We start from the raw sequence: 10,334 nt of genomic DNA on the forward strand, positions 1-10,334 counted from the left end.
TCTCTCCAATTACTGGCGTATGCTGATAACACTGACATAATGGGAAGATCTCAGTTTGATGTCAACATGGTTTTGTGAGTAATGAGCCGAAGTACACGCTATCATCTAGAAAGGACTTACAAAACCAACACCTCGGTGAAAACGTCACCATCAACAGATTTAACTTTGAGGGGAATAAAGACTTTGTCTACCTAGGCTCCGCTAAGCACATAGAAAACAACACCAACTCTGAGATCAAACGAAGAATTACTCTTGCTCTCTCTCAAGCGACCAAACTGTCGATATATAATACCCTCATTATCCCCGTCCTGCTAAACGTTGCAGATGCATGGACTATAACTAAAGTGGATGAAAGCCCCTTGGGTCGTTTTGAGAGAAATGTTTTTTGCGAGATCTAGCCAGAAGAATAAAAGTCCAACGACTGAGATGACAAAGTAAGTCTCTTAAATTGTATACATGACTCTACCCTAGATGCTGCAGGTATGTACATACAAAAGACGGCAATGAAAAGTCTTATACAAACTGTACCAGTTTTATTTAAATTAAGAGAAGCCCGAATGTATTTAAATAAAGACTTTCAAATCTGAAGTTCGACTCTTTAAAATAATATTAAGAATCCAACCACGAAAAAATTTCCTAGTGGACAAAGCGCGCTCTAGGAGAATAAAGAAGCAAGGTACAAACACAAAATAAAATCTTGAAAGCGCCAAAATATAACTCCATCGAAAGCAATCGTATCTGTTTCATCATTCCCGATGGCTAACTTGTGTAAAAAGGATTCTTCGATTATATGTTGGCACAGAAAATCCTTCAGACAACCTCAAAGAACTTGTCATATTTATTATGAAAGTCTACGCTGACATAAAAACAAAGCCATCATGTAAAAATGTTCCGTTTCACATTTTCAATATGCTAAAAAGATCATTAACTTGCGGGATGACCTTAAGAACATCCTTATAAGAACTATAAAAAAAAATTCATTCTTTGTTGCTTGCTATGACCAATCACACATAAGAGAGCTAGCTCTCCGAACATTAATAAAGGCAAGACTACTTAGAAACGGCAAGGAAGTTCGTGAGTTTCAACTTCCTAAGCTACAAATAGATACATCTAATTACTACGAATTAATAGACTGGTCGAAGGAAAAAGTAACCGAACCACCAATGACAATGAAATACAGCGATACAGAAATAGCGAATGTGATTTCTTCAAAGGACAATTTAATGTTTTTGCAGAACTTGCCTTGTCACACTCAAGCAGTAGAAAATTGCGTTTTTAGCAAACAAATAGCCTGCAAGCTCTGCTATTCGCCTCAAAACTTCGTCGCAGTGGACTAACAACATTGGCTACTCCGTAATTCTTAGGTAATTAGAATCAATTCCAAAGTACCACAGACTACACCATCTCCAATTCGACAAAAATGTCGAGATTTCTATACCTCCCAGATCCTTCTGGGAGGAAAGGACATTCCTGGAAGATGGTTCAATCCATTTTTATACAGATGGTTCAAAAACAAAAGAAGGAGTTGGTGGAGGTGTGTACTGTGAACGACTCTCTTTCCGCCTTCCCAATCATTGTAACGTGTTCCAGGCGGAACTTTTGGCAATAAGGGAAGTCTTTTCCTGGCTCAAAGAAAACGTGATATCAACATCTGATATCCGTATTTTCTCTGATATCCAGGCCGCTATCAAATCTCTGGACTCTGTCTGTACAAACTCTATAACAGGAGATGGCACAACAGTTTAATATTCACCTTTAATGGGTGCCGGGCTATAGAGACATTCCAGGTAACTGTGAGGCAGATGAACTCGCCAGGAACGGTACAGTACAGCCCATCCTACCACGTTTGGCACATGCTGGCATACCAATCGCTACTAGTAAACTACTGCTAATGCAAGACTCTGTGAGGAGGGCAGGCACCAGGTGGAACAACATCATTACGTGTCAAGTCCCAAAAAATATCTGGCCAACAATGGATTTAAAACGTTCAAGGTGCTTGCTCTCTCTAAGTAGATCGCATATAAGCTCGATAATAGGTGTCATAACCGGACACTGTCTAATAGGAAAGCACGCCACGAGACTAGGCGTATTCTCAAATGACTTTTGCAGAAGCTGTATGGACGAGGATGAGGAAGAAACATGCACATGCCCAAGTCTGGATCGAAAACGCAAGATTTACCTAGGAGAATTCTTCATTAACGATCTAAATCATATCAGTATAATCAACCTCTCACGTTTCGTAAGGGACTCAAACTGGTTCCATTGAGCTTAGGAGGAAGCCTCAAGATTCATGTGGTCTCACAATGGGCCATTAAACTGGCCTAAGTGTGTCCGTTTCCATCTTGGACAGCCACTATAACCTAACCTAACCTGACCTAACCTGAATTAATAATGCAGTTGACTGCAAACGAAGTCCTTAATGTTGTCTAATCCTTTTTTTTCAATTAGCGGCCACTCAAGGGGTTATTAACAACCCTAATATGTTTAAGTTTTAAACACAGTGCGAGCTTTAGGAAAATAGGAAAGGATTAAAGAGAAGATACCGATGCACATTGGTCTTAAGGTTTTGAATATCATAATGATAAAGACAAACTAAGTAAGGTAAAGCATTCCACATTCTCGATGTGTGGTTAAAAAAGGAATCTCTATACTTGATAGTACGTCTGAAATTGAGCTCAATGTTAAACTAATGTGCATTCCTAAAAGTACGAGTATTCCCTTCCCAACGAAGGGAATGAAACATTCCGCCGGTGTTCTAGTGACGTAGTTGTTTCGGTTATAGTTCTATCGCCTATCATTTTCAAAGCCCTTTTTTGGATCCTGTACAAAATACTTAAACTTGTTTTAGGTTTACCTGCTCATGAACGGAAGTATGCGAACTTATAATAATCAACTCTCGAGTTCAGATTTAGAATAGTGAAGAAAAACAACTTGTGTCTCAACAGTCAAGTTTGTGTCAACTCTAGAGTTAACCAACTTACTGGTAAGTTAAAAATACATTAATAAAAAATCTAAAAGAAATCGTAATTAATAAACTAAATCAATTAAAGAAAGTTTCCCAAAATTTGTACCTAAATGTTTGAATTTTTTTACACCAGGCTGTAAATGCGAGTGTTTAATAGTTTTTCTCATTTTTTGTTTTCTTTAATTTTATTTTATTTTGATGGCAAATGGTTGTTGTATTTTATATGATGAATATACCTATACCCCCATTTGTGTGTACCACTCCCTCTTGCAACCATAAACATTTTATTCGATTTTGTTTGGTTGGTTCGATTCGATTTCGGTGTCGGTTCCTTTGGGTTTTTCAATTTTCAATTTTGCTTTTTTCAGATAACCCACACTTTTCTGTTTTTCTTTTTTTTAGTTCAGAGAGGGAAGACTTCGACGACGACGACAACGACGAAAACAACGTGAGATAAGAGGATGGTGGTGGTGAAGGTGATGATGTCTGGTGTGTGATGATTATATAATGAATAGTTTTTCTTGTATGAACTACTCTATTCAAAATCATGCTACTACCTACACTCCTACACCTACTGCCTGCCTGCCACTGCTACTGCTACTGCTACTGCAATGCAATTCATATTCAACCCTCCTCCAAATTCACTTACCTTTTAGTTAGGAGCAATCAAGGTTTTTTGTGTACTATGGATGAAGAAGTGAAGAAAAAAAGAATTAGTCCAACTCAGAAAACCAAGTTTTTCCTCCTTCAGCTTCGGTTTTGTTGTTGCTGTTGTTGGTGGTATTGCCTGAGAGCTATATTATATTCCTTCTCGTCCCAGTTGTTTTTGTTGTTGCTGCAAGTTTTATATCTTTTGATTTTTCTTCTTAATTGTTTGTCGTTGTCGTGGATTGAGTTTTTTTTTTCGAACAAAACGGCAAACGGCGAGCCCGAGCACACCAACCAAATCCAGCAATAAACGAAAAAAAAAAGAATTAAGCAAAGAAGAGATCCGCACCCAGTTTTACTTATTTTTACAACTTCTTAACTTTTGTTCGAATATTTCGAGCACACACGCAACGAAAATTAACAATTTTCCTAATAAATTATCAATGAAAAGCGAAATTAAGTGAACTGTACTTTATTGTTAACAAAAATATAGAAAAGCACCGGGAGACACTTTATAGTTTAGACTTTAAAAAGATCGATTCCTTGGAACTTGAACGACGTACAGCACCGCTCCAACCCGACCCGATCCGACCCGACAGACGACGAAGACGACGACCGCGATTTCTTTTCTTTCTTTAATTTTGTTAAAGATATATTCTTGATTTGGGCTTAGGTGGTGGGGGTGGTTGTGGTGAAGTAACTCTGGGCGGTGGAGTAGGAGCACGACGACAACGACGATGAGGTTACAAGGAAGTTGGTAGATAAAAGCTAACAAACAAAACAACACCGAGCACTACAAAGAACACTGTTAGCTTAGAGCATCAGTAAGTAGTTAAGGTACCACAGTCGATTTGTATTTTAAGTGATAAAATGCAATAACAAATTATACAGATGCTAATAAGAATGAAGCTCCCTCCTTCCGCTACCAATCGTAAGAAACCAAATCAAATCACTAATCAGATAAAATAGAAATATAGAACTCCTTTGGCAAAACAAATAAAAATCAATTTGTTGTTTTTGTTTCTTCTTTTCTTGCACTTTTCTTGAAATTCACTTTTTATGCATTTTACTTTATTTGATTTATTCTCTGGGGAAAAACTTTAATTTTGTTTCATTTGTCACGTAATAGATAAAAATTGTGATAAATTTTCCAAGGAGTTTTCTTTTCTGTATTCTTGTTATTTCTTTTTTTTATTTTGTGCACTGTTCGCGATGCACCGCAGAGAGAAAACACACCTTAGCACTTCGCCATCTTTCTGATTTCTGACAGTTCGATTTCAAGTTTGGAATTTTTCTATCAAATGTTGAGTTGGTGGTAGAGTTTTCTTTGTCTGGCATGTGGGGTTGGTGGGAGTGAGTGAAGGAGAAGTATATAGAAGATTGGTATTTGCGAATATGTCTAATTGGGAGTTGCCAGGGCAAAGTAAATTGTTTTCTTATAAGAAAGTACTTTTTATGGTAACATAGCACTTTTGTAGTTTTTGTTAAATAGGAGGTTTAGAAGGGGATTATGTTTTGTTTTGTGTGAAATCAGTGATGCTAGAATGTGACTCACGCTGTAAAATTCAAACTGGTGCCCTTTAAAATATTAATATTGTCAAAATAATTAAAATGGTCATTTATGGAACTTCGAAATGTGTGCAATCAATAATTTTTCAACGTTTGACAAAAAGGTCTTATGACAGAAGCCGGTCACACAGACTCAATGAACTTAAAAAGTTAGTATGAAAACAAATATAAATTCGCCTGTCTTCTTGCTAAAAAACTAAATTAAAAAGAGGCTGGGATGCGACCCACACTGATAACTTCCCATCCTGTCTGTCGATTTGTCATGCTTAAAAGTCTGTAGGTTTTCATGTTGGGTTAAAAAAGTTGTTAGTTGAATTATTCTAACACACATTTCAAAATTAATTAATTAATTATCAACAAGATTTTTCATATTAAAAAATAGTTTAGTTTAAAAATCTAGTTTCTTTAAATAGAAACAAGAAATTTACCAACTTTGGTAACATTTCTTAAATCTTTACAAGTTGGATGAATGAAATTAATTTGAAAGATGTCGAGAACCGAACATCAATTTTTACCAAATTTGCGCACTTTTTTTGTAGATTTTATTTTTTTTATGAAAAAACGGACTGTTGGATTTTTATAAAAAAAAAACATTCAATATCGAAAAAAATATTTTCCGTGAAATAAAATGAGTTTGAAGACAATATTTTTAATTTTTGAAAAGCTATTTGCGCCCAAAGGACATTTTTACCAAGTTTTAGTATTGTTTTTTTGTTGGGTTTCTATTTTTTGTAAGAAAAATGTCAATTAGGTTTTTCTCATAATTTTACTGAATCTAGACAATAATATTTTTTAAAAGATAAAAGTATTTTGAAACTAATATCTGAAAGTTTTGAAAAGATATTTGAGTCAAAATCAAATTTTTACCAACTTTGAGTAATGTTTTTTTAGTTTTTATTTTTTGTAAAAAAACTGTCAATTCGATTTTCTTAAAATGTGACCAGATGTTAAAAACGTTGTTTGTACAAAATTGTTTTGGAAATGAAATCATATTTTAGTCGTAAAATTTTCGAGTGACAAATTTTTTTTTCAGTTTATTTGATTTATAAAAAAAAACAATTTGTTGGATTTCTTAAGTCTCTAGTGTTTTTGGTTCGTATGATATTTAGGGTTAACCAAAATTTTCACATTTTTTTCAAACTGCTATAGTAAAAACCACCCAATTTTCTTGAGAGCCCTTTCTGCATCTTTCTGCCTTATTATCTGTATAACACCTTATGAGTTACGCGATGAAAAACCCTGTTAGCTGATATTATCAGATCAGTTGAAGAGTTCTTCAACATTTTTTATGATTTTGGTTAGTGAATTTGAAGTTTAATACAAAAAAGCAAAGTATTGAAGCTTGCGAAGTCACTTCTCAAAGGTTTGAGATCTCTAATTCCACTCTTTTAAACCTGAAGGAAGTCTAAAACTTTAGTTGTTCTTAAAATTTTCGAATCAAAAACAATGTTAACAAGTTTTTAGTAGTTTTTAGGTTTTTTTTTTCAAACCGTCGATTCGGTTGTTCGAACACCACATGTAAGAAACGCTACTTTTCGTTGCATGTAATTATTCTGGAGATGATATAATTTTAATTTTCATAAGATTTTCGAGTTCATTTTTTTTTTTAAGTTCTTAATTTTACATATAAAAATACTCTCTTGTGATTTGTTTTGAGTTTCTACCAACTTGGTATAACGTCCCAATATTCTAATTTATATAAAATCTAATTGAAGTCGATAGTTTCGTTGGTTCCTGAGATTGGGCATGTTTAGACGACATTAGGGACTTCAAGGTTAGGCAAGTTTCTAGAATCTGATTGGCCAGCTGCCAAAAAATTCCTTTCCAATTGAGATAGTTTTATTGGAAAGTAGACTGGAAAGTTAGCCAAGAAAAATCTCCCTAACTATCAAGTCAATTTCACTTATGACAATATGACGGCTAATCATGATTGTTGAATTAACTAAAAGCTGAACTTTATAAATTACTTTGTGATTTATTTATTTTGTATACAATTCAATTTTATTATTCATGTAAAAGAGTTCCTTGTTAAATTGCTAAGGAAATTAAGTACGTAACATTTATTTAAAATACAAAATAAAAGTCGAGATGAACTTGCAGTCTCTTAGGAGACTAAGAAGTTTTTTGTACAACATTTTTGCATGATCAACTGAAAGTAGAGGTTGGTGAGCTAAAGTTCCGAATCGGAAGTTTAAGACACTTTAACAACTATCTAGTTGTTTTGGTCAAAATTGACGTTCAAAGAAGGCAGTTGACTTCAAATGAAGTCCCTTATGTTGTCTAAACCTGACCATTTTGTTTGATTCTATAATCTGTGAAATAAAATTTGTTTGAAATTTGCTAATTCTTAAGATGCGTCGAACTATATTTAAGAACGTATGGGCACACAGAAGACTCTTCAAATAATGGACCTTGAAATGTAAAAAAAAAATAATTTGACAAATCAAGCATTGAATCCTTTTTAGAATTAAAAGAAAATAACAAATACATTTTTAAATTTAATTGATGGTGTGTGATGGACTATCATGTCCGAGGTCTTGGGTTCGATCCTTCATCCCTGACAACATTACTGGCATACAGGAGTTGTAAGTCACTAGGCCCTAGTTCTCAACGCCTTTTTTAAGCTTGGCTAAACATCGACGCCTGAAATTTGGAATGTTATTAACGGAAGCCGAATTCTTTGTGTTGACATAGATTTCAAGACACTATCTCTGCATATTAATTGATAACATACAAATTTGCATTCGCGACTTAAGTGGCTATAGTGAGCAGTTGGCTGAATTTAAACGTCTGTCAATTACAATTTATAATTTAAAAGTGAAACTCTTTTTAAATTACGTATATTTTCATTTCAAGAAATTATCAGAAGTGGTTTTTCTTAAAATTCTATTGCTAAAAATTAACTCCCAAAAAATCGCGCTCCCCACCTATTTAGTTGCTTGCAAACTTATTTTTTGTAAGCATAATTATACTCTGGTATCGCTTTCGATTGCGATTTATTTAGTTGAACTACGTCTGTTATCCAAAGGAAAAACAATAATGGGGCCACCTCAACGTTTGTCATGCACATATTCAAACTCAGGACAACGTTTGCCGTGAAAATGCGGGAACGAAGACTTCTGTCATTTACATTTTGGCAATCAGGGTGTCGAGGGCTTCTGCATAAGACCAATTTCAAGTGGTTTCCTAAAATTCGAAAAACGCCAAAAAAAAAAACGGATTTTCGGTGACCTCTGCAGGACAAAAATTTGGCCACCTACACGTTCGTCGAAACCATATTTGAGATCAGCGAGTCGTGCATACATAGGTGTCAAGATGCAATGTATTTGAAGTGGGTTCCCCCCACTTCCCACAGGAAGTTATGTAATCGGTCCGATTGGTCAAATTTAAAACTTTTATATTTCTCGACGGTTTAAGGTCCCTAGAATGTAAATAAAACATTTTTAGAGAGATGTCTGTGCGTGCGTGTATAGGTACGTTTGGCAAGATTTTTTAAGTCATAAATATCTCAATAACCTGAGGTATCGACTTCAAATAAATTTTGTTAAACGATGATAATACTTAAAGGAAAATTAAGTGGGGAAGCTTTTTTTACCGTAGCATTTAAAAAGAAAAACCAACGGAAAATAAATGATTCCATCTTCCAAAAACTGTAATGTAACGAAGGATGAAGTTTTTGACATCTGGTAAAATTTTGAAATTAATGTTAGTCGCATACCAGCCAATTGGTCTGAATTTGCGACTTCGCATTTAGACGACCAATTTTGTATACAAATCTTCCTGCTTATGACGCACTACCTAGTCTTTCGTTTAAACATTTCTTCCGTTGCAACTCATCTTCTTTTCACTGGTCTTCTTCAAAAAATATGAAGCCAGGTAGTCGTTATTGCTTGATTTATTAGAGCCCGTTCACACGATCCCCAATCGGCGATTTTGCCGTATCGTCGATTTTACCGTATAAGCCAGTGTCAATATAATTTAAATGAGTAAATTCAGACGATACGGCATTTAACTGTATACGGTAAAATCACCGATTAGGTCGATTTTGTCATTCGGTTTTGTCTCGTTTTCGGTCGTAAGGTAAAAAAACAGATTCGGCTCATCGAGGCAACGTATTTATAGACAGTGCGTTCAGACGATTCGATATTTTGACCGACACTGCTTCATTTTTCGTCTGGGCTACTGTCGAATAATTTATTGCTAGTAAAGAGTCGTAGTGGGTCGTCGGTGTAGGGTTGAGTATGGTGTACGGTAAAATTACCGTACCGTCTGAACACTCCAAGCGAAAGACACCAATCGATAAAATGTTCGATACGGTGAAAACATCGAATCGTGTGAACGGGCTCTTAGTGTTTCACTTTTTTAACTTCCCATAGGAAGTTATTGTAATGAGTCCGATTTGTCAAATTGAAAATTTTGACATTTCTCGACGTTTCAAGGTCCCTAGAGTCGAAATAAAAGATTTTTAGAAAGATGTCTGTGCGTGCGTGTGTACGTACGTTCGTACGTCCGTACGTTCGCGACGTTTTTTTCGTCGTCCATAGCTCAAGAACCAGAAGAGATTTCGATTTCAAATAAATTTTGTTATACAGATAATAAGGCAGAAAGATGCAGAAAGGGCTCTCAAGAAAAATGCGTGGGTGGTTTTTTTGGTTAACCCTAAATATCTTAAGAACCAAAAGCGCTAGAGACTTGAATTAAATTTTATACAATATATTGTAATGTGATGTCAAAGAATTATATTTTTTGAAAAAAATCCATTAAACGGTTTTTTTATAAATCAAAAAAACTGAAAAAAAAAATTTGTCACCTCCAAAATTTTAAGACTAAAATATGATTTCATCTCCAAAACAATTTTGTGCAACGAAGAATAAAGTTTTTGACATCTGATATTTTAAGAAAAATCGAATTGACAGTTTTTTTTTCATAACAAATAAAAATCTAAAAAAAACATTACTCAAACTTGGTAAAAATTAAATATCGATTCAAATATCTATATTTATTTATATATTTTATCTTTCAAAAAATATTGTTGTCAAGATTCAGTAAAATTTTGAAAAAAATCGAATTGACAGTTTTTTTACAAAAAATTAAAAACCGAACAAAATTAACAAAAGTTGGTAACAAATGATTTTCGCCTCAAATATCTTTT

At 34.4% G+C, this 10,334-nt stretch overlaps 1 protein-coding gene and 1 long non-coding RNA gene across 8 annotated transcripts in view; one reads left to right on the forward strand and one right to left on the reverse strand.

The window, feature by feature from the left end:
- LOC129943174 (STE20-like serine/threonine-protein kinase) overlaps positions 1-4,105 on the reverse strand; it is an 86,081-nt gene extending 81,976 nt beyond the window's left edge. For all 7 annotated transcript variants that reach the window (XM_056052446.1, XM_056052444.1, XM_056052442.1 and 4 more), the window contains exon 1: positions 3,615-4,105. The gene's annotated coding sequence lies outside the window, so the exon portion shown is untranslated. The remainder of the gene's footprint in view (positions 1-3,614) is intronic.
- LOC129943175 (uncharacterized) lies at positions 1,988-4,090 on the forward strand. The gene is made up of 2 exons (XR_008781179.1): positions 1,988-2,983; positions 3,368-4,090. It is a non-coding gene; the product is annotated as an uncharacterized LOC129943175 (long non-coding RNA).
- Positions 4,106-10,334: the final 6,229 nt, after the last annotated feature.

The sequence above is a fragment of the Eupeodes corollae genome, chromosome 1, assembly GCF_945859685.1.
Source record: "Eupeodes corollae chromosome 1, idEupCoro1.1, whole genome shotgun sequence".
Lineage (NCBI taxonomy): Eukaryota > Metazoa > Arthropoda > Insecta > Diptera > Syrphidae > Eupeodes > Eupeodes corollae.